Source organism: Bos grunniens, chromosome X, assembly GCF_055505025.1.
Source record: "Bos grunniens cultivar Pamir isolate PY7600 chromosome X, Bosgru_T2T1.0, whole genome shotgun sequence".
Lineage (NCBI taxonomy): Eukaryota > Metazoa > Chordata > Mammalia > Artiodactyla > Bovidae > Bos > Bos grunniens.
Window position 1 is genome coordinate 42,250,488 of NC_141194.1, and position 24,427 is coordinate 42,274,914.

General features: G+C 42.0%; 1 pseudogene; it reads right to left on the bottom strand.

Annotated features, from left to right (window-relative positions):
- Positions 1-4,040: 4,040 nt before the first annotated feature.
- LOC147340217 (uncharacterized protein C1orf53 pseudogene) lies at positions 4,041-4,482 on the bottom strand (annotated as a pseudogene).
- Positions 4,483-24,427: the final 19,945 nt, after the last annotated feature.

Here is a 24,427-nt window from a genome sequence, read left to right on the forward strand (position 1 = left end):
ACAGTTATGTAAGGCACAGTACAAAAGATTTGTAGCACAACAACAAATGAGCCATTTTGTCAATTCCATACCCTATCAGGGCACCCAGCTGCCTCTGATAGTCTTTGTGTAAGTCCAAACCAAGAAGTGCTACATCTGTCCCTGCTCTATGTAGTATCACACTTTCATTAAGCTCTGAATCCTAAGGATATACTCTGGGCGTTATAGAAGTGAGTGTGTGTGTGTATAAATGTGACAGACAAAAAAATGATTTAAAAAAGATGTTAAACATTCCCCAATTCACACAATCAGAGCAGCCCCATATCCTCTAGTCTATATAAAAAAAGAAACAAATAATAATAACAACAAAAATAACCCAAGTTCTATTGTGAATCACAAACCTGAATTTAATGAAATAAATAATAAATGTAATATCCTATGTCAGTCATGGTCCCAGCAGGAAATAGATGGTACACTCAAATTAAGATAATTTAAAGAGGGACTGTTACAGGTAATATTCCCCAAGAGGCAGACTGAGACAGAGATTAGCAAACAGCAAGTTTGCTGTGAAGTGTTCTGAGAATTAAAATTTGGGGAAGAAAATGAAGCAGAATTGGGCAGAGAGAGTTGAGCTATGATGCCATCTCATCTAAGGTCTCAGCAGACTACTGAGAGCCCTGAAGCTGGGACAGTTCTTCAGAGCTGTACAAACTTTAGCAGAGGAGGTCAAATCATTATGCCCTGCATTGGCCAATCATAGGCTATTGGCTGCCAATGGAAAAAGTATCAACTTTGGCAAAGTGGCTCCTGCAATAGAAGGCAGGTCCTGGAGAGGAGAGAACTGACTCCTGAGGGCACCTAGGAGCATAAGTCCTCCCATCCTGAAGAAGGATCTTGGTAACACAGCACAACAGCTACTATGGGGTTTCTTAAAGAAACTATTTCCCAAAGTACATGCAGGGTGTATGAAAAATCCAGTGGAAAATTATCAGATAACTTCATTCATACAAACATATACGAAGCATTGCAGCTCTCAAACGAGAGACTCAGTGGACAATGCCCAGGCCACAAATAAAAACATAACACTCACCCACAACCTGTAGCAACCAGCCCAGGAAACCAACCCACTTTCTACAGAAACCAGCCCAGAAAGTCAGTCTGCTCTCTGTAAGTCAAACTTGTAAAGTGTCAGATTCTTAGGTGTCGAAGGTGTGTCAAAGAATAACTCCTGTAACATTCAGCCTCAAATGGTCAGGATTTGACTAATAACTGACAACTTCCTTAATTTTTGTCCCCACCTCCAGCTTAGGAACAGAATTCCTGGTGGCTCAGTGGTGAAGAATCCACCTACAAGTCAGGAGACACGGATTTGATTCCTGGGTCAGGAAAATCCCCTGGAGAAGGAGACGGCAACCCACTCTAGGATTCTTGCCTGGGAAATTTCATGGACAGATGAGCCTGGAAGCCTACAGTCCATAGAGTTGTATAAGAGTTGGATATGACTTAGTGACAAAACAACAACCAGCCTAGGACCAACCAAAGAAAGTCAAATATCTGCTTCAAACCAATCACGTAGGATTCTCGCTCTTAGTTAGCCCACCTGTAGCTCCCCCATGCCAACAGCCTGCAATTAGAGCAGCCCTGAAGCTTTCCTCTTTATCCACTATAAAGCTTTCCCATTCATCTGCCTGCCTTTGAGCTGCTGCCAGATCACAAATGATGGTGGCCAATTCCCTTTCTATAGCAAACTTTGAATAAATAGCCTTTGGTTTCATGTGGGTGGTCTTCATTTATTTCCACACAACAATGCCTCCACGGAGAAGGTGATCTCAGTGAAAGGACAATTTGCCTCATCCTGAGACATCTGGACCTAAATCTGGAGTTTCTGAAAGCTATCCAACAATCTGCTCTACAGCACAAGTACTCAGAATAAAAAAAATATACATACCAACTTGCTTTTAAGACACATCAAGATGGACAGCAGATCCAGAAAACAGAGCAAGTCTGAGCGCACCAAAAAGATTTACGGAAGATCTTCCAATATACAGGAATAAGAAACAGTCTTCAATTTTAACAGTCCAGTTGAAAGCTACACTTAGTTATTTCAAATATTTCACATGAGCATATGACCTGGGGTAAGGTACTTTGCAAATGTTCCAGATCTGATATGAATAGGCAGCTTTGAGAGGAATAAGCTTCAGAGGAAAATAAGTTACTTCCTCAAGTATAAAGTGAGTTCTCTTCTTCCCACCATGAATCATCCACCACGCCCGTGGAAAGCAAACTGGGTGGCTTCTGTCTGAACAAGGGGCTCTCGTTAATATCTCCTTGTTGTTAAGTGTGAACTTAACTCTCAGGCCACACACTAGCTTATTAACCCTAATAAATGATTCATGCTGGACATTTGCAGAATTACAGCAGACCAGTGGGAATGGAGTGGGAGAGGAGAACGGGGAAATGATAGCATCAAATAATTTAGTAGGCAGTTAACTATATCACCTCAAGCTAGACTTGAGTGAGACTAACTCATTAGAGCTCATTAACACCTCAGCAGGCCTTAGTTTATCATATTAGCTGACTTTAGGACTGAACCCCTAGAGAAGGACTCCTGATGGATTTGGCTTAAAAAGAGGGGTTTCTGGGAGGCTTGAGATTACCATAGGAAAAAAAAATCTGATGAATGGCACATGAAGCTTACATGGGAAGTTGGGTGGAGAAAACATTGACTGGAGAGCAAGATAGAGGACTTGTTCAGTTGCTAAGCCATGTCCTACTCTTTGCAACCCCAAGGACTGTAGCACACCAGGCTTCTCCGTCCTTCACTATCTCCCAGAGTTTGCTCAACTTCATGTCCATTGAGTTGATGATGCCATCCAACCATCTCATCCCCTTCTCCTCCTGCCCTCAATCTTTCCCAGCATCAGGGTCTTTTCCAGCGAGTTGGCTCTTTGCATCAGGTGGCTGAAGTATTGGAGGGGAAACCAACCTTGCCTATGGCTACCCTGACCCTTAGCTTAACTAGTTCATGAGCCAGTTATAAGTGAAAGTCTTTAAAACATAGGCATATGTACTATGAAATTCCTTCAGTGACAGTAGGAAGAGTGGCCCTTATGGATTACTTAGTAAACCATCATTCCTCATCTGCCCAGCTCAACACAAACTCTCCTAACCACCAGCCTAGCCCTCTCACTGCTAGCCAACTGTAAGCCCTACGGTAAAATGAAAGTCTTCAGCAAGGCCAGGCCTTGATCCCCATGGCTGTTTGATTGCCCACCTTGGCTTCTGTGGGATGCTGCCTGCTGCAGGTACTAACATCTCCAAAGAACATATACATACTCCCCCAGCTGTATGGTTTGAAGCCTGCTCCCCTGCCTAACTGAAAGGGGAAAAGAGCATTTAGAAAATGGTTACTATAACTAATCCTCATAACCCTACAAGTTTCTTCCTCTTTATACTTTATACTGAAGGGGATCAGAAGATGCCACCCTAAAATATGCTACTTTGGCATAAGGATTGTCTTGGAGTGAAAGCAATTAAGAGAGAGCAGACAAAGAAACTCTCTTCCCTCCCGCTTTCTGCCTAAAAGCAGGATATACATTTCTCTTTGTGAAGGTGTCCCCTTCCACCTCCCATACCAGGAAGAGGAGAACTACTCTTAATCACAGGAGAGATGACACCAACTTGAGTCTGCATCACAAAACTTACTAATAAATAATCCTTATCTTCCACTGAAAGTGAAAGTTATTCAGTCCTGTCCGACTCTTTGTGATCCCATGGACTGTAGCCCTCCAGGTTCCTCTGTCTGTGGGATTTCCCAGGCAAGAATACTGGAGTGGGTAGCTGTTCCCTTCTCCAGGGGATCTTCCCAACCCAGGTCTCTCACATTACAGGTGGATTCTTTACCGTCTGAGCCACGAGGGAAGCCCTATCTTCCATTAGTTTCCCCAAAATATTTACCTCCCCATGATTTACAGCCCCTAGAAGCCCAAACTGCTTTTCCTTTGTCTAGTCATTTCTCCTCAATGTATTGCCCTTTGTTTTTTTTTTTATTAAAGTTTTATTTATTTATTTTTAATAAGGCTCAATTAGACAGAGAACAGAAATAAAATTGTTGTCACACATAAAAACATGAATTGAACTGCTTCTTTTTGGATGGATCTTTAACATTGATTTGACCATATGGACAGTGTCTACAGGCTGAGCCACAGGACTGGCCTCTCTGCAAGTGGGCCAGCTGGGCCCACCTAGTTTAGCTGGCCAGCAGCGCAGGCGGCTGCGTGTAGCTCCGCCTCTGTCAACTCTTGGCTCAAGGTGTCTGGCTGCTTCTTCCGACCTGCCCTGCGAGTTGGGCCTGGGGCCACCGCTGTCTTCCCGCGCAGTGGAGCAGAGTGGGACGCTGCTGCACCGGCGGAACGCTGCTCCATCACAGGGTGGCGGCTCTGGCAGCTGGGCGGTGGGCCGCGGCCTCCCGAGCGCGGATGCTAGGACCCGCCAGGCCGCCATGGCCACCGCCTCTGCCCTTTGTTAAAATGGCATATAAACTCTCAAGCCTAGTCCCTTCTAGGCTTAGGTTTCTAATTTCTTTCTGTGAAGCTGCTATATGCTTACATAATATATCTTTTCTCCTGTTAATCTGTCTTTTGCCAGTTTAATTCACAGATCCCTGTTACTGAACCTAAGAGGGAAGAGCAAAAGTTTTATCTTCCCCTACAACACTAATCCCAGTCTGCAGATGTGAAATTGAGGGCAAAACAGCTAGTAGCTAGTGCCAGGGTTTGGAACCAGGCAGTCTGATTCCAGCCCCTATGCTCTTCCTTTTTTTATCCCTATGCTCTTTCTTAATTACTCCACTACAACCACAGTTTAGAAAAACAGTATTCTCTCTCACAGCCCAGTTTCACATAGGGATCACATTGTATTCAAAATACACTTTGAGTCTCTAAATACTAAAATCATACTCAGGTAAGAAGAGTTGCAAAAGAATATGAGATGGAAGCCTGAATTCTGTCTTAGGAAGTCTCAGCCTGGGGCACATGCCCATTTAAGTGTTTACCGCTCTCCTCCATGACTCTTTACTGCACACATACAGGAAAATGCATCAAATAATTTAGTAGGCAGTTAACTATATCACCTCAAGCTAGACTTGAGTGAGACTAACTCATTAGAGCTCATTAACACCTCAGCAGGCCTTAGTTTATCATATTAGCTGACTTTAGGACTGTGCGTGAGACCAAACCACTGTGTGCAAGGCAAGGTGCTTGGATTTCCAAAAGGACTCTGAAATGTAATGAAAAATAGAATGGATGATAAGGACCAAAGGCTTCTACCCTGGTCAGCTTCTCTACCTACATGCTGCTTTGCCCGCATCTCTTATGTCTCCTGCATTGGCAGGCAGATTCTTTACCACCAGCACCACCTGGGAAACCCCTCTAGGAAGGCTACAATTACAAAATGTGATTTCTGCTGGTCAACTGAAGGCAGCTCTGAAACCTCATGCAATCAGAAAAGTGCTGAGCTGTGCTTCTGGCAAGCTCAGGACAAGAAAGCATGGCCGGGAGGGTGGGGGGGCAGAGGGAGCACCCCACCCCAGGGAGGGTTCCTCCCAGCAAGGATGCTGTGGGGAGGCAAGGCCTGAGTGCTTTTGACTTCTCTCCATTTCTTTCTCTCTTGTAGTATTGCTAAAATATCCCTAAAGGGCTTCAGAGCCCCAGACCTGGTGGGAGCGTTTAGATGGGCTGTGCTGATGCCACGCACACATCCATGCTGCCCCCGGAGGCTCAGGGTATTTGTCTGTCAAGGAAGCTACAGCCCACAGTTTCATCATATCAATAAGACACTCCAGGTGGTGAGTGTGAGGCGAATGGCTGCATCCCTGACTTCGACAGAGCCACTTGGCCTCACATCAGGGGATGTGAGTTGGAAACAGAGATGGCAGGTGCTGCACGTTCCACCTTGTTACTTAATCTTCTCCAATGAAAAGCTGTAAACACGCTGCTACCTTCAACATATCATGTTTGTTCCACATTGACAGAAACTCTATGTTCTAGCTGCATATACTAGATTTCAGGTCGTTGGTTAATAACACTTGATTAATTTCAAACACACAATTGAGGCATTCATTAAATGGGTGGTTCCTAAATGGAGAGTCTGAAATGACCCTTTCAGGCTTCACTGAGCTCAGGATCAGGGGACTCTGCTATGATAGACTTTGGATGTGTGCACCGATCTCACAGGAAGAGAGATTTTTATCATACCTCCACATTCCAGGGGAACAGTGAGAGGGGAGGGCAAGAGAGATGAGGGGAAAGAAGGTGCAGGGACAATGAGAGAGATGGAAACCCAGAAAAGTGAGAGGAAGAGAATGGGGAAGGGAAGAGGAAGGAAAAAGAGGAAGGGAATAAGGAGGAACAGGGTAAGAGGAGGAGAAAAATTGGGAGGGGAAGGAGAGGGAGTAGTGGGAGACAGAAGGAGGAAGAGAAGAAAGAAGAGAAAGGAAAGGAAGAAATGGGTTCTATCATATACCTTATGAGTTGAACTTTAGGGAAAGAAAAACAGTAACAAAGGGTTGTTTTATTTGTTGTTTCTTAATGCAAAAGGTTTTTGTTGCCTCTGCTGTAGCTGGCTATACTCCACGGTGACTGAGCATCTGTGGGGGAAAAGACCAAATAGAATGACTTAAGCAATCTAGGGGGGAAAAAAAAAGAAACATGTAGAGGAAAAGGGAGCCTGGAGAGAGAGGCTGGGGAGACTTTTACTTTATTATTACTGCTATAATACAAGGGAATTCCACACCAAACAGATTCCAAAGTATCTCTGACCTGATTTTAGTGACATTGCTAATCCTGCCTGGAAGCACTCAGTAATTGACAGCAGGTAGATTTTATTTAAGAGAGAGAGGAGAGAAGAGAAAGACATCAATCAGCAAACGCTGTTTACCATTTGGCTCCCACATTGCATTGAACCAAAAGTTGAAAACGGTGTGATAGAACAAACAGAAACAAAGGTGGGAAGGTTCCAAGGGTTTCTCACGGGGCCGTGGCACAGGTCTGACAGAGGCAGGGGCACAGGAGCAGTTACTGAGCACTGCAGAAAAGGTGCATTCAGACCCTGCACTGAACTGCCCTTCCAAGTGTTTTACCAGGTATTATCAGTCTTTTTCTTTGTAAAATGGTATGATATTTTATTTTTGCTAAAAATAATATTCTGGCAGGGAGTCACAAAAATAAGGTGGGTAGAGAAAGATCAGTAGTTTAGAGTGTTTTGGCCACCTCATGCGAAGAGTTGACTCATTGGAAAAGACTCTGATGCTGGGAGGGATTGGGGGCAGGAGGAGAAGGGGACGACAGAGGATGAAATGGCTGTATGGTATCACCAACTCGATGGACGTGAGTTTGAGTGAACTCCGGGAGTTGGTGACGGACAGGGAGGCCTGGGGTGCTGCAATTCATGGGGTCGCAAAGAGTCGGACACGACTGAGCTACTGAACTGAACTGAACTGAGATCTGAGGACCAGAAGCATCAGCATCATCTGCAAAATGGTTAGAAACACAGAATTGGGGACCCACCTTAGAGTGACTGAATGGGAATCTGGTCATGAATCGAATCCCCAGGGTATTCACATGCAGATGAAAGTTTCAGTAGCTCTGGTTAAGAGAAAAAAAAAAATGGTATGCTAACATCTCACATATTTATTTATCTGGGGCCTTCGTTCTCTCAGATCCACGTACCTACCTTTGTAATTGACCTCTGCAGCCTCTATCTCCTTCCCCATCTCACAGGCCAGGCAGACATTCCTAACTTATTAATCAATTGTGGACACCTAGAGCATTGTGTGTTCTTAACTTGTGAGGTTAAATCTAACTCAGCAGTAAAAGAACGAAAAAGTAAGCAAAGTTGGTATCCTAGCTTAGGGATTATGTATATACATGCATGTGTGTGTATGTTTATCAGTGGTTCTCAAGCTTTAACATGCATCAGAATCATTTGGAGGACTTGCTAAAACACAGATTGCTCAACTCCGGTCTCAGAGTTTCTGAATCTAGGGAGGGACCTGAGAATTCGCATTTCCAACTATTCTAAATGCTGATGGTGCTGATCCAGGAATCACCCTTTGAGAATCGCTGGTCTCTATCCTTCCCCTACCCCTCTTCCTCATGTAAAGGCATTGTTCTTTATCCCTCCCTTTAGAACCTTTCTCTGCAAGGAGAGGTGTAGTAGCTTGATGTGGTAGTAGATATTAGCTTCCTGTCCTATTACACTTAACAGAAAGTTTATGAATATTTTAAAGGGAACTCCTAAGAATACTGTCTTAACCAAATAGTTTAAAGATGAATGTTAGAAGATTCATATGTAGGAGGTGGAATAGGTTGTTTGGGGGTGGGCAGAGCCATGTTGGGTCCTCCAAGTATCATCACCTAGACAGTCGCACCCAGGCCCTACCAGTAGGACCTACCAGTAGGACCTACCAGTAGGACCATGGACAGCTCCTGTGAATCTTGCCAGCAAGGCATGTGTCACTCTGCCAGGGAGATTCTTTATCATAAAAGAGAAGGGGGAAAAAAAGAGGGAATGCTGTCTTGAAACATCTTTGGGAGACAAGTAATTTCTTGAGCAACTGAACTGAAGCTGATTATTAAATAATGATCAGGAGTTACCTTAAGCAGGAGAACAACTGAAAAATAGATGTATTTATTAGACCTATTACAGTTGACAACTTTGTGGAGAAAGGATTGGAAGAGTCAAGACTTGGGACAAGGATTGGTTAGAAGATGGTCATAGCAGTCTATGGAGACCTGAACTAGACAATTGCAGTGGGAAAGAGAAAAAAATGGACAGTCAGGAACCATTAAGAAATAGATTTAGCAAGTCCTCGATTAGTTGTGGATTAGCTTTACATAGTCATACTTCTCCAGAATGACTATACAGATGTGTGGCCACAAGCCATTTAGGATTGCTTGCAAGAGAGGATCCCCTTCTATTTTTTTAACCCTCTACTATCAACACCATACTCTTTTCTCCCTTTTTCACTGATTACTCTAGAGCTGACCAGTGTCACTTCAATACTCTTGTTTTCAGCCATCCCAATCAAACTCCTGTTTGGGCTCTGACTGCCCCCAAACACCCATGTCCCACCTCCTACATACTAATCTTCTAAAATTCGTCTTTAAACCATTTGGTTAAGACAGTATTCTTAGGCGTTCCCTTTAAAATATTTTTAAATGGACTGTCACCTCATGGACTATGTCACCTTTTTGTCCCACCCCACAGTGTCTTTCTGGCCCTACTTCCCTCCTCCAGGTACCAAACTCTGCTAGCAGCCCCACTACGGATATGACTGGTACCTGGCCTCTTGGGGAACCTTTTTTTTTTTATATCAGTTCTTCTAGAAAAATTCCACTTGTATTTATATACTTGTTTCTTTGCAGACCTGTGCTTAGATAAGGCCTGTTTCCAAGTCATCCCTGCCTTTGTACTCATGCTCCTATCTCAAAGAAATCATAGTTTCCTTTCTGAATCAAGATTTGGTGGGAGGTGGCACGTTGCACAGCTTGCAGAATCTCAGTTACACAACCAGGGATTGTTGAACTCAGGCCATGGCAGTGAAAACGCTGAATCCTAAACCACTAAACCACCAGGGAACTCCTAAATCAAGATTTTTGGCTACCCCTTCCAGGTAAATGCCCAGCCCTATCTGCCTCAGCAACTTCAACCCCTGGCTATTATCTGCCATTGGGGTATTTCCATTTAGCCCAAGGGGTGTCTCAATATCCACTATTTGGCCATTGCAGCAGATGCCTCTGGTACCCTAGTTATATCCCTTGGGCCCTCCTTTGACTTCAGTGAAAGCTATGGTGGACAGTTCTGTGCAAAAACCCATTTCTGCCTGCATCCCACCTCAAGCCACACCTTTTTTAGCTTTTGACTCTGGAATCGTCAATTATACTAACAGTCTGCTCTGCCTCCATTTAAGCATGACCCCAAAGTATGGGAGAGCAATGACCCCAGGGGAAATTCTCAAACAACAGGGAAAGGGAGTAATAGAGAAATAGATAAATAGATAAAAAGCTCTGGCATTCTATCAGTTTCCTTATACTTATTAGAAGAACCCACTGGAATCAAGACCCTGTTCCTCATAGCAATGACCTCAATTACAAACCCTAGTATTGAGTTTTCTTCCTTCCCCATCTCTTCTCCATTTCTCCACTCTTGTTTCATGTGATTATCTCCCAAATAAGCTACCTGGACTCAAGTCCTTGTCTTAGTGTGGGTTCTCTCAAGGCAGAGTCTAAGATAGTCATAGAGTATATTTTACACTCACTTCTAAAGTTACTCTCTTTTCAGAAAATGCCAAACATATGTAACATTCAACAGGAAGAAAGGAAGGAGATCTATGAGGTACAGATAATAAAGGAAGTATTAAAATAGAGGGTTGATGATATTAGGCACAACAAATTTTATGTGCAGAGAGAAATCTGAGGCCCAGGTTGTCAGTATCCTTTGAGTTAAAGAACCAATCTCCAGGCAGACCACATATACAAACTTAGAACTCTTAGGTAAAAAGTACTAGAGATTGGTGTGCCACCAAAGTACTCAGTATCACAGTCTTTAAATTATACTGTGATAGTATGTCTGGAACAGTACAATATAGAGACTCTGACATGGAGGAGTGATCTGTTTGAGATCAATTAGTCTACTGGTAAAAAAAATAATAATAATAACTGTTGACTTTTGGGGAGGGGCAGAAGGACAGAAGGTAAAGAAGAGAAGAGAGTATTTGGGAAGGGATAAAGCAAATGCTAAAAAAGCAGTCATGGATGAACTGATCCTTAGTGCCTTCTGCCAGGAACTATAAGAACCCAGATTGGTGACAGGTCAAAAACAGGATTCAGACCCCCTTTAGCAGATGCTGGTGGTACCCAGCTCATATGCTCTCATATGCACTGTAGTGGTTTTAAAATAGTCTTACAGACTCTTTGACACAACTCCTTTCAAAAATTAGAGACTGATAACTCTCCCCTTGAGTATGGGCTGAAATTACTAATTTGCTTCTAATGACGGTATAATATGGCAGAAATAGATTACAGCGTGTGACTGCCAAGACTAGGTCATAAAAGGTATGGTTGCTTCCTCCTTGCTTTCTCTTGGATCACTCACTCTGAATAAGTCAGTTGCTATAACCTGAAGATTCACAAAGAGCCCTAAGGAGGGATCCACATGGCAAGGACATAAAACTTCTTGCCAATGGTCACACAAGTAAGCTACCTTGGAAGCAGATCCTCCAGCCCTAGTCACACCTTCAAATGACTGAAGCCTAGTTACCATCTTGAACACAATTTCATGGGAAATCTTCAGCCAGAATCACCTGTTAAACTGATTTCCTGACCCACAGAAACAATGGCTTAGAAAAAAATAAACACTCATTATCTCACAAAATTTGAGGGTAGTTTGTTATGTGGCAATAAACAATTAATATATTTACTGCTCTAGTACATACCAGCCCAATATCTACCAACTGAAGGCAACTGTGCCTGAGGGCTTTTTCTGGCTGCTGGAGCTCAATCAGTCAGCATGCAGGAGCAAACCAGAAATATCAGGCAGTCAATATCCCCAGAAGTATCCCTCCTACAATGATTGATAGTTTGTTGGATAAACACTCCAGCATTCTTGCCCCTAAATGTAAAACACCATCTTCCAGAGATTCCAAAAGGGACTGAGTCTCAGGTGCTCATAGGTCAGTAACCTATGCACATTTTATTGGCTTCTAGTCCATCTCCATCTTACTTCTCTACTTTCCTACCTGTGACTACTGGGATAATTTCCCAAACAAAGTACTTCTACTCAAATCTTTGCCTCAGAGTCTGCTTCTAGGATAATTCAACCTAAGACACCACCGGATAATTGAGTCTCATCCTTTCTGTTAAAATTTGATTTTAAAAAGTTGGGGGGGGGGGTCGTGAAAATGTATAGAAGGAATTAAAGGAGATTTTCTTTCTTTAAAGATAAAATGGCTGTCTTTCAGTTTGGGTTTTAGCAGCTGTAGGCTCTGTGGGCATGTACATGTGGGGATAGGGTCAGACAAGGGTTCGAGTTGTCTTTGTATCTCCCACAGTGGGTCCAGATACATGACTACTGAAGTACTTGGACCTAACCTCAGTGGACTGCACCAGTGGCTGGATTAAAAAAACACTTGAGAGTCAGCAGGGTCAATTGCCAGAATACCCACACTTAGGACTGATAGCATTGCCAACAGTAGTATACTTTGTAAGCCCACACAACAGGCGAGAGGGGAAACAACAGAATACATTCACAGATAAACAGTTCCAGAAGAGGAATACTCAGTGGCTTCTCTCCCAGTGCAACTGCTCCAAGCCTGCCTCACTAGCACTGCAGATCTGAATCACTGCTAAGAAATAGATCTAGGGGCTTCTACTCCAACAACTAGGGAGTAGACCCCACCCTTGACAGGGCAGTGACAACCACAGAGGAATGGGGAGGCCCTACTCAATATCCAGGGCATGCTCTGTTCACCACAGCACCAGTCAAACCCCTTATCAAGTGGATAATGGCACAAGCCTCTAGATCAACCTCACCCACCAGGGGGCAGACACCAGAAGCAACAGGAATTACAATCCTGGAGCCTGTGGAAAGGAGACCACAAGCACAGTAAGTCTGACAAAATGAGGTGACAAAGAAATATGTTTCAGATGAAGGAGCAAGATAAAAGCCTACAAGAACAACTAAATGAAGAAGAGAAAAGCAATCTATCCCCAAAAAATCAGAGTAATGATAGTAAAGATGATCTAAGATCTCAGAAATAGAATGGAGGCATGGATTGAGAAGATACAAGAAAAGTTTAGCGAGGACCTAGAGGTAAAGAACAAACAGAGATGAACAAGACAGTAGATGGAATGAAAACTACACTAAAAAGAATCAATAGCAGAATAATTGAGGCAAAAGAACATATAAGTGACCTGGAAGACAGAACATTGGAAATTTCTGCTGTGGAAAAGAATAAAGAAAAAATAATGAAAAGAAATGAGGAAAGTTTTCAGAGACTTCTGGGACAACACTAAATGCAACAACATTCAAATTACAGGGGTCCCAGAAGAATAAGAGGTGAAGAGGAACTAAAGAACCTCTTGATGAGAGTGAAAGAGGAGAGTGAAAAAGCTGGCTTAAAACTCAACATTCAAAAAACTATGATCATGGCATCTGATCCCATCACTTCATGGCAAATAGAAGGAAAAAAAGTGAAGCAGTGACGATTTTCTTTTCTTGGGCTCCAAAATCACTGTGGATGGTGACTGCAGCCATGAAATTAAAAGAAGCTTTCTCCTTGAAAGAAAAACTATGACAAACCTAGACAGCATATTAAAAAGCAAAGACATCACTTTGGTCCATATAGTCAAAACTATAATTTTTCCAGTAGTCATGTGCAAATGTGAAAGCTGGACCATAAAGAAAGTTGAGTGCCAAAGAATTGATGATCTTAAATTGTGGTGCTGGAGAAGACTCTTGAGAGCCCCTTGGACAGCAAGGAAATCAAACTAAGATTCCTTTAATAAATCCTAAAGGAAATTGACACTAAATATTCATTGGAAGGACTGATGCTGAAGCTGAAGTTCCAGTACTTTGGCCACCTGATGCGAAGAACCAATTCAGGATGGTTAGACAGCATCACCAATTCAATGCACATGAATTTGAGCACATTCCGGGAGATAGTGAAGGACAGAGAAGCCTAGCATGCTGTAGTGCATGGGGTCACAAAGAGTCGGACATGACTTAGTGACTGAACAATAACAACAGAAGAAGAAAAAGAGAAGGGCCTGAGAAAATATTTGAAGAGATCAAAACTTCTGTAATATGGGAAAGGAAATAGTCACTCAAGTCCAGGAAGTGCACAGAGTCCCATACAAGATAAACCCATGCAGGAACATGCCAAGACACATACTAATCAAACTAAAAAAATTAAATACAAAGAAAAAATATTAAAAGCAGAAAATAACATACAAGGGAATTCCCATAATGTTATCAGCTGATTTTTCATCAGAAACTTTGCAGGCCAGAGGAAGTGGCAAGATATATTTAAAGTGATGAAAGGGAAAAACTTACAACCAAGATTACTGTACCCAGTAAGTCTCTCATTCAAACTTGACAGAGAAATCAAAAACTCTACAGATAAGTAAAAGCTAAGAGAATTTAGCACAACCAAACCAGCTTTACAAAGATGTTAAAGGAATCTCTCTAGGCAAGAAACACAAGAGAAGAGAACAAAAGAGGAAGGGAAAGAAAAAGACCTACACAAACCAACCCAAAACAATTAATAAAATGGGTATAGAAACATACATTTTGATAATTACCTTAAATGTAGATTAATTAAATGCTCCAAACAAAAGCCATAAACTGGCTGAATGAATAAAAAAACAAGACCCATATATATGCTGTCTACAAGAGACCCACTTCAGACCTAGGGACATACAGACTGAAAGTGAGGGGATGGAAAAAAAAAATTTCATGTAAATGGAAATCAAAAGAAAACTGAAGTAGAAATACTCATATCAGACAAAATAGACTTTAAAGAGACAAGAAAGGACACTACATAATGATCAAGTGATCAATCCAAGAAGAAGATATAACAAGTGTCAATGTTTATGGACCCAATGTAAGAGCACCTCAATACGTAAGCAAGGGCTAACAGCCATAAAAGGGGAAATCAACAGTAACACAATAACTTTAACACCCCAAATACACCAATGGACAGATTATCCAGACAGAAAATCAATAAGGAAATAAAGCCTTAAATGACACATCAGAACAGAAAGAACTAATTGATATTTATAGGACATTCCATCTGAAAGCAGCAGAATACACTTTTTTCTCAGGTGCACACAGAATATTCTCCAGGATAGACCACATTTTGGGTCACCAAGTCAAGTCTCAGGAAATTTAAGAAAACTGAAATTATATCAAGCATCTTTTCCAACCACAACACTATGAGATTAGAAATCAATTAAAGGGGAAAAGCTATTTAAAAAAACACAAACACATGGAGGCTAAACAATATGATACTAAATAACCAATGGATCACTGAAGAAATCAAAAAGAAAATAAAAAAATACCTAGAAACAAATCACAATGAAAACACAATGACCCAAAACCTATGGGATGCAGCAAAAGCAGTTGTAAGAGGGAAGTTTATAGCAATACAATCCTACCTCAAGAAACAAGAAAAATCTCAAATGAACAACCTAACTTTACACCTAAGGCAACTAGAGATAGAACAAATGTAACCCAAAGAGTAGAAGGAAAAAAAAAATCATTAAAGATCAGAGCAGAAATAAATGTAGAGACAAAGAAAATAGTAGCAAAGATCCATGAAACTAAAAGATAATTACTTGTGAAGATAAACAAAATTGGTAAAACTTAGCCAGACTCATCAAGACAAAAGGGGAGAAAACTCAAATCAGTAATACTAGAAGTGAAAAAGGAGAGGTTACAACAGACAACAGAGAAATACAAAGGCTCATAAGAGACTACTATGAGCAACTATATGCCAATAAAATGCATAAATGTCGAAGTAACTAGACTACCCAAGCCAATCTAAAGATTCAATGCAATCCCTATCAAATAACAATGCCATTTTTCACAGAATTAGAACAAAAAGTTTTGCAATTTGTATGGAAATCCAAAAGACCTTGAATAGCCAAAGCAATCTTGAGAAAGAACAGTGGAGCTGGAGGAATCAGGCTCCCTGACTTTAGCTGCTGCTAAGTTGGCATCCGGTCCCATCACTTCATGGCAAATAGATGGGGAAACAGTGGCTGACTTTATTTTTCTGGGCTCCAAAGTCACTGGATGGTGATCGCAGCCATGAAATTAAAAGACACTTGCTCCTTGGAAGGAAAGCTATGACCATGCTAGATAGCATATTAAAAAGCAGAGACATTACTTTGCCAACAAAGGTCCATCTAGTCAAAACTATGGTTTTTCCAGTGGTCATGTATGGATGTGAGAGTTGGACTATAAAGAAAGCTGAGTGCTGAAGAATTGATGCTTTTGAACTGTGGTGTTGGAGAAGACTCTTGAGAGTCCCTTGGACTGCAAGGAGATCCAACCAGTCCATCCTAAAGGAAATCAGTCCTGGGTGTTCTTTGGAAGGACTGATGTTGAAGCTGAAACTCCAATACTTTGGCCACCTGATGCGAAGAGCTGACTCATTTGAAAAGACCCTGATGCTGGGAAAGATTGAGGGCAGGAGGAGAAGGGGATGACAGAGGATGAGATGGTTGGATGGCATCACGAACTCAATGGACATTGGTTTGGGTGGACTCCAGGAGTTAATGATGGACAGGGAGACCTGGCGTGCTGCAGTTCATGGGGTTGCAAAGAGTCAGACACGACTGAGTGACTGAACTGAACTGAAGTTGCTTCAGTCGTGTCCAACACTTTGCACCCCTATGGACCATAGCCCTGACTTCAGACCATAGTACAAAGCTATAGTCATCAAGACTGTATGGTACTGACACAAAACCAGAAATATAGACCAATGAAACAATATAGAAAGCCCAGAGAAAAAACCCACACACCTAATGATCACCTAATCTATGACAAAGGAGGCGAGAATATACAATGGAGAAAAGACAGTCTCTTCAACAAATGCTGCTGGGAAAATGGGACAGTTACATGTAAAAGAAAGAAATTAGAACAATCCCTAACACTATACACAAAAATAAACTCCAAATGGATTAAAGACCTAAATGTAAGACTTGCCACTATAAAACTCTAGAGGAAAACATAGCCAGAACACTCTTTAATATAAATTGCAGCACGATCATTTGGGATCCACTTCCTAGAGTAATGAAAATTTAAAAACAAAATAAACAAATGAGATCTAATTAAACTTAAAAGCTTTTGCACAGCAAAGGAAACAAAAAACAAAAAGACAGCCTTCGGAATAGGAGAAAATATTTGCAAACAAAGAAACCAACATGGGGTTAATCTCCAAAATATACAAACAGCTCATGCAGCTCAATATAAAAACAAACAAACAAATAACTCAATCAAAAAATGGGAAGTGAAGTGAAGTGAAAGTTGTTCAGTCGTGTTTGACTCTTTGCAACCCCATGGATTATACAGTCCATGGACCTCTCCAGACAAGAATACTGGAGTGGGTAGCCTTTCTCTTCTCCAGGATATCTTCCCAACCCAGGGATTGAACCCAGGTCTCCCACATTGCAGGCTGATTCTTTACTAGCTGAGCCACAAGGGAAGCCCAATGAGGGAAGATCTAAATAGATATTTCTCCAAGGAATACATGCTGCTGCTGCTGCTGCTGCTAAGTCGCTTCAGTCATGTCTGACTCTGTGCGACCCCATAGACGGCAGCCCATCAGGCTCCCCCGTCCCTGGGATTCTCCAGGCAAGAACACTGGAGTGGGTTGCCATTTCCTTCTCCAATGCATGAAAGTGAAAGTGAAAGTGAAGTTGCTCAGTCATGTCCGACTCTTAGTGACCCCATGGACTGCAGCCTACCAGGCTCCTCTGTCCATGGGATTCTCCAGGCCAGAGTACTGGAGTGGGGTGCCATTGCCTTCTCCGAAGGAACACATAGAGATGCCCAAAAAGAACATGAAAAGAAGCTCGACATCACTAATCATTAGAGAAATACAAATCAACACTATAATGAGGTAGTACTTCACACTGGTCAGAATGGCCATCATAAAAAAATCTACAAACAATAAATGCTAGAGAGGATGTGGAGAAAAGGGAAGTCTCTTACACTGTTGGTGGGAATGTCAATTGGTACAGCCGCTATGGAAAACAATATGCAGGTTCTTAAAAAACTAAAACTAGAGCTACCATATGACCCAGCAATCCCACTCTTAGTCACGTATATGAAGAAAACCATAATTCGAAAGAATGTATCTATCTCAATGTCCTTTGCAGTACCATTTACAATAGCCAAGACACTGAAACAATGTAAATGTCCATGGACAGAGAAATGGATAAAGAAGATGTGGTACATATATACAATGGAATATTACTCAGCCATAAAAATGAATTAAATACTGCCATCTGCAGAGACACAGATGGATCTAGAGACTGTCATGCAGAGTGAAGTAAGTCAGAAAGAGAAGAACAAGTATTGTGTAATATCACTTATCTGTGGAATCTAGAAGAATGGTATAGATAAACATTGGCAAAGCAGAAACAGAGTCATAGATGTAGATAACAAACTTATGGTTACCAAGAGGGGAAAGGAGGGAGGGATAAATTAGGAGACTGGGATTGACATATACACACTATTATATATAAAATAGATAATTTATAAGGACCTACTGTATAGAACAGGTAACTCTACTCAATAATCTGTGGTGACCTAAATGGGAAGGAAATCTAAAAAAGAGTGGCTATGTTGCAATTCAGATCATGAAGGCCTTATTGCCAAATTCAGACTTAAATGGAAGAAAGTAGGGAAAACCACTAGACCAATCAGGTATGACCTAAATCAAATCCCTTATGATTTTACAGTGGAAGTGACAAATAGATTCAAGGGATTAGATGATAGACAGAGTGCCTGAAGAATTATGGACAGAGGTTCGCGACATTGTACGGGAGGCAGGGATCAAGACCATCCCCAAGAAAAAGAAATGCAAAAAGGCAAAATGGTTGTCTGAGGAGGCCTTACAAATAGCTGTGAGTAGAAGAGAAGCCGGAGAAGGCAATGGCACCCCACTCCAGTACTCTTGCCTGGAGAATCCCAGGGACGGAGGAGCCTGGTAGGCTGCCGTCTATGGGGTCACACAGAGTTGGACATGACTGAAGTGACTTAGCAGAAGCAGAAGAGAAGAAAAAGGCAAAGGAGAAAAGGAAAGATATACCCATTTGAATGCAGAGTTCCAAAAAATAGCAAGGAGAGATGAGAAAGCCTTCCTCAGTAATCAATGCAAAGAAATAGAGGGAAACAATCGAATGGCAGATTAGAGATCGCTTCAAGAAAATTAGAGATACCAAGGGAATATTTCATGCAAAGATGGGCACAATAAAAGACAGAATGGTATGGACCTAACAGAAGCAGAAGATATTAAGAAGAGTTGGCAAGAATACACAGAAGAACTATACAAAAAAGATCTTCATGACCCAGATAACCACGATGGTGTGATCATTCACCTAGAGCCAGACATCCTGGAATGTGAAGTCAAGGGGGCCTTAGGAAGCATCACTACAAACAAAGGTAGTGGAGGTGATGGAACTCCAGTTGAGCTATTTCAATATCAATAATCTCAGATACAGAGATGACACCACTCTTATGGCAGAAAGCGAAGAACTAAAGAGCCTCTTAATGAAAGTGAAAGAGGAGAGTGAAAAAGCTGGCTTAAAGCCCAACATTCAGAAAACTAAGATCATGGCATCTGCTCCCATCACTTCATGGCAAATTGATGGGGAAACAATGGAAAGAGTGAGAGACTTTATTTTGGGGGGCTCCAAAGTCACTGCAGATGGTGACTGCAGCCATGAAATTAAAAGACACTTGGTCCTTGGAAGGAAAGCTATGACCATGCTAGATAGCATATTAAAAAGCAGAGACATTACTTTGCCAACAAAGGTCCATCTAGTCAAAACTATGGTTTTTCCAGTGGTCATGTATGGATGTGAGAGTTGGACTATAAAGTAAGCTGAGTGCCAAAGAATTGATGTTTTGAACTGTGGTGTTGGAGAAGACTTTTGAGCGCCCCTTGGACTGCAAGGAGATCCAACCAGTCCATCCTAAAGGAAATCAGTCCTGAATATTCATTGGAAGGACTGATGCTGAAGCTGAAACTCCAATACTTTGGCCACCTGATGTGAAGAACTGACTCATTTGAAAAGACCCTGATGTTGGGAAAGATTGAGGGCAGGAGGAGAAGGGGATGACAGAGGATGAGATGGTTGGATGGCATCACGGACTCAATAGACATGAGTTTGAGTAAACTCCAGGAGTTGGTGATGGCATACTGCAGTCCATGGGGTCGCAAAGAGTCAGACATGACCGAGCTCCTGAACTGATGTTGCAGGGAGAAGCCAATTCTGACTCCATGATGTTTCTTTGTCTTTAACCTTTGTTTTCCATTGTTTTTGTTATTATAATCAGACATAATGACCTGTCTCTGGGAGCCTGCCCCTCTGCTTGAAGAGATTAACACTTCCCCTCCCTGAGGTTGGCCATTCCAGGAGATACTTGCAAGATAATGGTATTTACTTCTTCTACTCCTCCCCCTCTCTGTCCTATAAAAGAACCTGGCATTCAAATCCAAGGACAGGATGGTTACTTTGAGACATTAGTTTGGCATCTTCTCCTACAGTCAGCTGGCTTTCTGATTAAAGTCATATTCCTCGCCTCAGAACCTCCTCTTGTATTCATTGGCCTGTCTTGTAGTGAGCAGAGCTAGCCTGAACTCAGTAACAGATACATGTATATATATAACTGATTACTTTATAGAGAAACTAACACAACATTGTAAAGCAACTATGAAAGTGAAAGTGTTAGTTGCTCACTTGTGTCTGACTCTACAACCCCAGACTGTAGCCTGCCAAGCTCCTCTGTCCCTGGAATTATCCAGGCAAGAATACTAGAGTGGGTAGCCAAGCTCTCCTCCAAGGGATCTTCCCAACCCAGGGATTGAACCTGGGTCTCCATACTCCAGTGAAAATTTTTTAAAAAGAGAAAATAACTGTCCTTGATCACAATATCTTCTAGTCCACCTGAGCTGCTCACCACCATAAATTCTACAGATCATTGCTAAAGATTAGAATGCAAAAAAAAAAAAAAAAGAGAGAGAGAGAGTTGATGACACAGAAGCTATATCTGCTTCCTTTTCAACCTGGTATAGCAGAAATCTCTAGTGTGGGGTGCTGCCCTTGAAGCAAGTGGTTTTGGGTAAATCCTACTCTTGATAAACTGCTCTACCTTCTCTCACTTTATCTGATTTGGGTGGGGATTGCCCTTAACAAGATTTTCCAAATTAGAATTAAGGAAATATAATTTGCTAGCAGTGCCATGATTCACTTACATACATCTTCCCAGTTTCACCAACAGAGATATATGAGCCTTGATTTTTTTGCCTGGGGGAAAATGATAGCCTGAGGAAATAAAGCTGGAACAAAGAAACAGAGAAAGAAGGTGAAGAGTGAGGGTCATCTGGCATTTCAATCTCTGGTTCCAATTATTTGTGAATCCATTATTTACTCTGTGCTCTTACAGATTGCTTGCATAAGTCAATAAATTCCTACTTGACTTACCTAATTTTTGGTCGCAAGTGAAAGAAACCTAACATGCAAACACTGATTAAAACATCCTATTTAATAATTCTGAAATAATTAGGCATTTCTCTTCTTGAACCTCCAGCTCCCAAACTGGTCTTAGTCAGGCTAATTGAGTTTAATTTAAAGGTCAGCTTTCACCTAAAAAAGAGAAAGTGGACATACTAAAACACTGTGTCAGATGCTTTACAAAGAGGAGTCTTAAAAAGTATAATGGAACCTTCACAATTTTCTTTCAAGATAGATATTCCCATTTTAAATATCAGGAAACTGAGGCTCAGAGAAATTGCTGAAGGCTACCCAACTATCAGTGGTAAAGCCACAGATGATCTCAAAGCAAGAGGCTTAGCCCAAGTGCCATCCATTTCAATCCCTGGCCACCTCTATGAGGTCATATTTAATACCGTCATTACTTTTGCACTTATGTATCCCTTGAGGGTAACCCTAAAATCCTTCTTGTACTCAACAAAAAGATGACAATACATGTGGAAGTGTATCACACAGATCTCCTATCTAGAAAATACTTATCATTCAGCTATGAGAACTGCAGTTAACTGACAGTTTCGCTCTTTGTTATTACTATTATTATTATTGAGGTATAGTTGCTTTACAGTGTTGTGATAGTTTCTGCTGTACAATGAAGTGAATCAGCCATATATATACATATATCCCCTCCCTCTTGAGCCTCCCTGCCACCCCCATCCCCCACACCACCCCTCTGGGTCATCACAGAGCACTGAGCTGAGCTCCCTGTGCTATACAGCAGCTTCCCACTAGCTATCTATTTTACACATGGCAGTGTATATATGTCATTTTGAGTCAAGGTTTCCTGGGAAGCCCCAGCTGCTGACTGACAATGGCAGAGGTCAGTTCTGTCCAGTCCAGGCTTCCTGCAACGAGCTACCTTTACTCTGGGGCTCCCCACTGGATCAGCCAGGGTTTGTCAAATATACATCACAGTCTCAAGCTCTTTTGTCCAGTCCTGCTTCTCAGTCCCCTTCCTTGAGAGTCAGCTCAGCACCATGGTCTGAAGGCTCTGCCTGCCTAATCCTGCTTCCTGTCTTACCTTCCATGAGCATCCATCCCCCCAGTAAACTACTGTGCACTGTGAACACTGTCTCAGCATCTGCTTTCTGAAAGACCCAAACTGGCACACAAAATAGTGAATGAATAAGCAAGAGAAGTAGAAGGCAAAGGAAAATTGTTCTTTTGCATGACATATTTTCCTACACACATAAGTTAGCTGCGGTCGAGCAATGTAATTCGAGTTCTCCAAAGCAGATTGTGCTGAATATGCCAAATGGCTCCTCTTAGCTGGAGGGAATGCCTCCCTGAGACCTGTCAGGCACTAGGATTTATGGGACCATTTCTGTCTTAGTGATCCAGTCCCTCTTTATGGAGATGATTGCTTCACAGCCCTGCCATAGGTATTTACCATCAGGGCTATTACAGCTCACTGAGTCATCCAGGAGAGAAATCCAAGTGGATAATTAACATCCTGAGGAAGGTAATTGTGGAACACTTAAGCATGGGGCCATAACTTCTGGTTCAGTGTCAGTAAGGACAACCTGTAGGGCATATCATACTTAATGAGTCAGTAGCTACCTAAGATGATTATTAAAACCCAAAGCATATTATTTTTATCACCATGTGCAAGAGCTACAGATTATGTCCTTTTGACCTATTTTGTGCTCTCATTCCCAGCTAAATAATAACCAATCAGGAGTGGAGGAAACGACTGACTCTTCTCATTATTGAGGAACATTATATGTCCAAAGTGTGTTTTCCTAAATGGGAAACTTGCATGGCAGGAGATTTTCTCCTTTCTCCCCCTGAGTTTATTCTCTATTTTAATTGTGAAAATGATTCTGCTTATTACTTTGGTGGACACCCTCACATTAGAGTCCCCAGACAAGGGGGACACTGATAATTTAAGAGACAGAGGTTGGGTTTGACCTTGAAAAGAAAAGCTGGAACAGTGCCCTTCAAATAAAGGGGGAAAATCTTCTGAGACAGGGCAACTATGTACCTACCCAACAGTTTTAGTCTTCCCAAACTGTTCTGCTGGTTTTAGACACCAGTGGTTTAAATGTAACTGTCAGTTACCCCTGAAGAATATCATTTCATCCCTGCTCATTTCTCATGTTTCCTCTCTTTCTTCTCATGCTACAGTACGTCTGTCCTACTCACTGTGTACACAAAATACACAGTGTTCTGCCATAGCAGAATAGTGTTAGTTCATGTTCTCTGGTAAGCAGACACTGAGAATTAGTTAAGAGAGTAACATGTGGGGACTTTCTTGGTGGCCCAGTGGTTAAGATTCCGTGCTTCCCTTGCAGGGGGTACAGGTTCAATCCCTGTTTGGGAAACTAAGATCCCACAAGCCACTCGGCACCTCCAAAAAATAAGTGTGTTACTGGTGTTGTGGAGTAATAACCTATGAAAGATAAATAGGGAGAAGGCAGGTTTAGGCACAGAAAGATTCAAGACCATGAGGCCAATCAAACTCCTGTGAGAGAAAAGAAGCAGAGTCCAGCAGGCAGAGCTTCAAAATGCAATGGAGAGGGGACAAATCTGGTCAACACAGCAAAGAGCAATGAAGCAAAGATTGGGGACCAGCAGTCAGGCCCTAATACATCCCTGTCATGCTCAGTCATTGTCTCAGTGCTCCCTGAGAAGAGCATGGCCTTGGCTCAAATGCTGCAATGGATCTCAATGGTGCTGAAGCTGGAGGCTGTCAGCTAGCCACACTCCTCACCTCACTGCTGATTGGCAAGTTTTTCACTGATGGGAGATCCAAGTAACACACCTCCATGGTTGCCACAATCACCAAGTCTATCTCTGACTGCAACACAAGCAGCAAAGGTTCATTTCTTGATCATGTTACATCTTAATGCATTGCCTGTGGATCTATTCTATTTTTGCCTCAAGTTCAAGAGCCAAACTAAAAGCATAGCCACCATCTGGACCACTGCCAATAGCGATGGTAGAATGATAGCTCTAGTCGGTTTCACACTAATAAGAGCTCGCAATTCATTAGCCAAAATGGGTCACATGGTCCCACCTAACCACAAAGGGGTAGGAAGTTCAATCCTATTGTGTGTCTGGAAAGTGGAGAGCCTGAATTGAGCAACACCAATGACCACAAC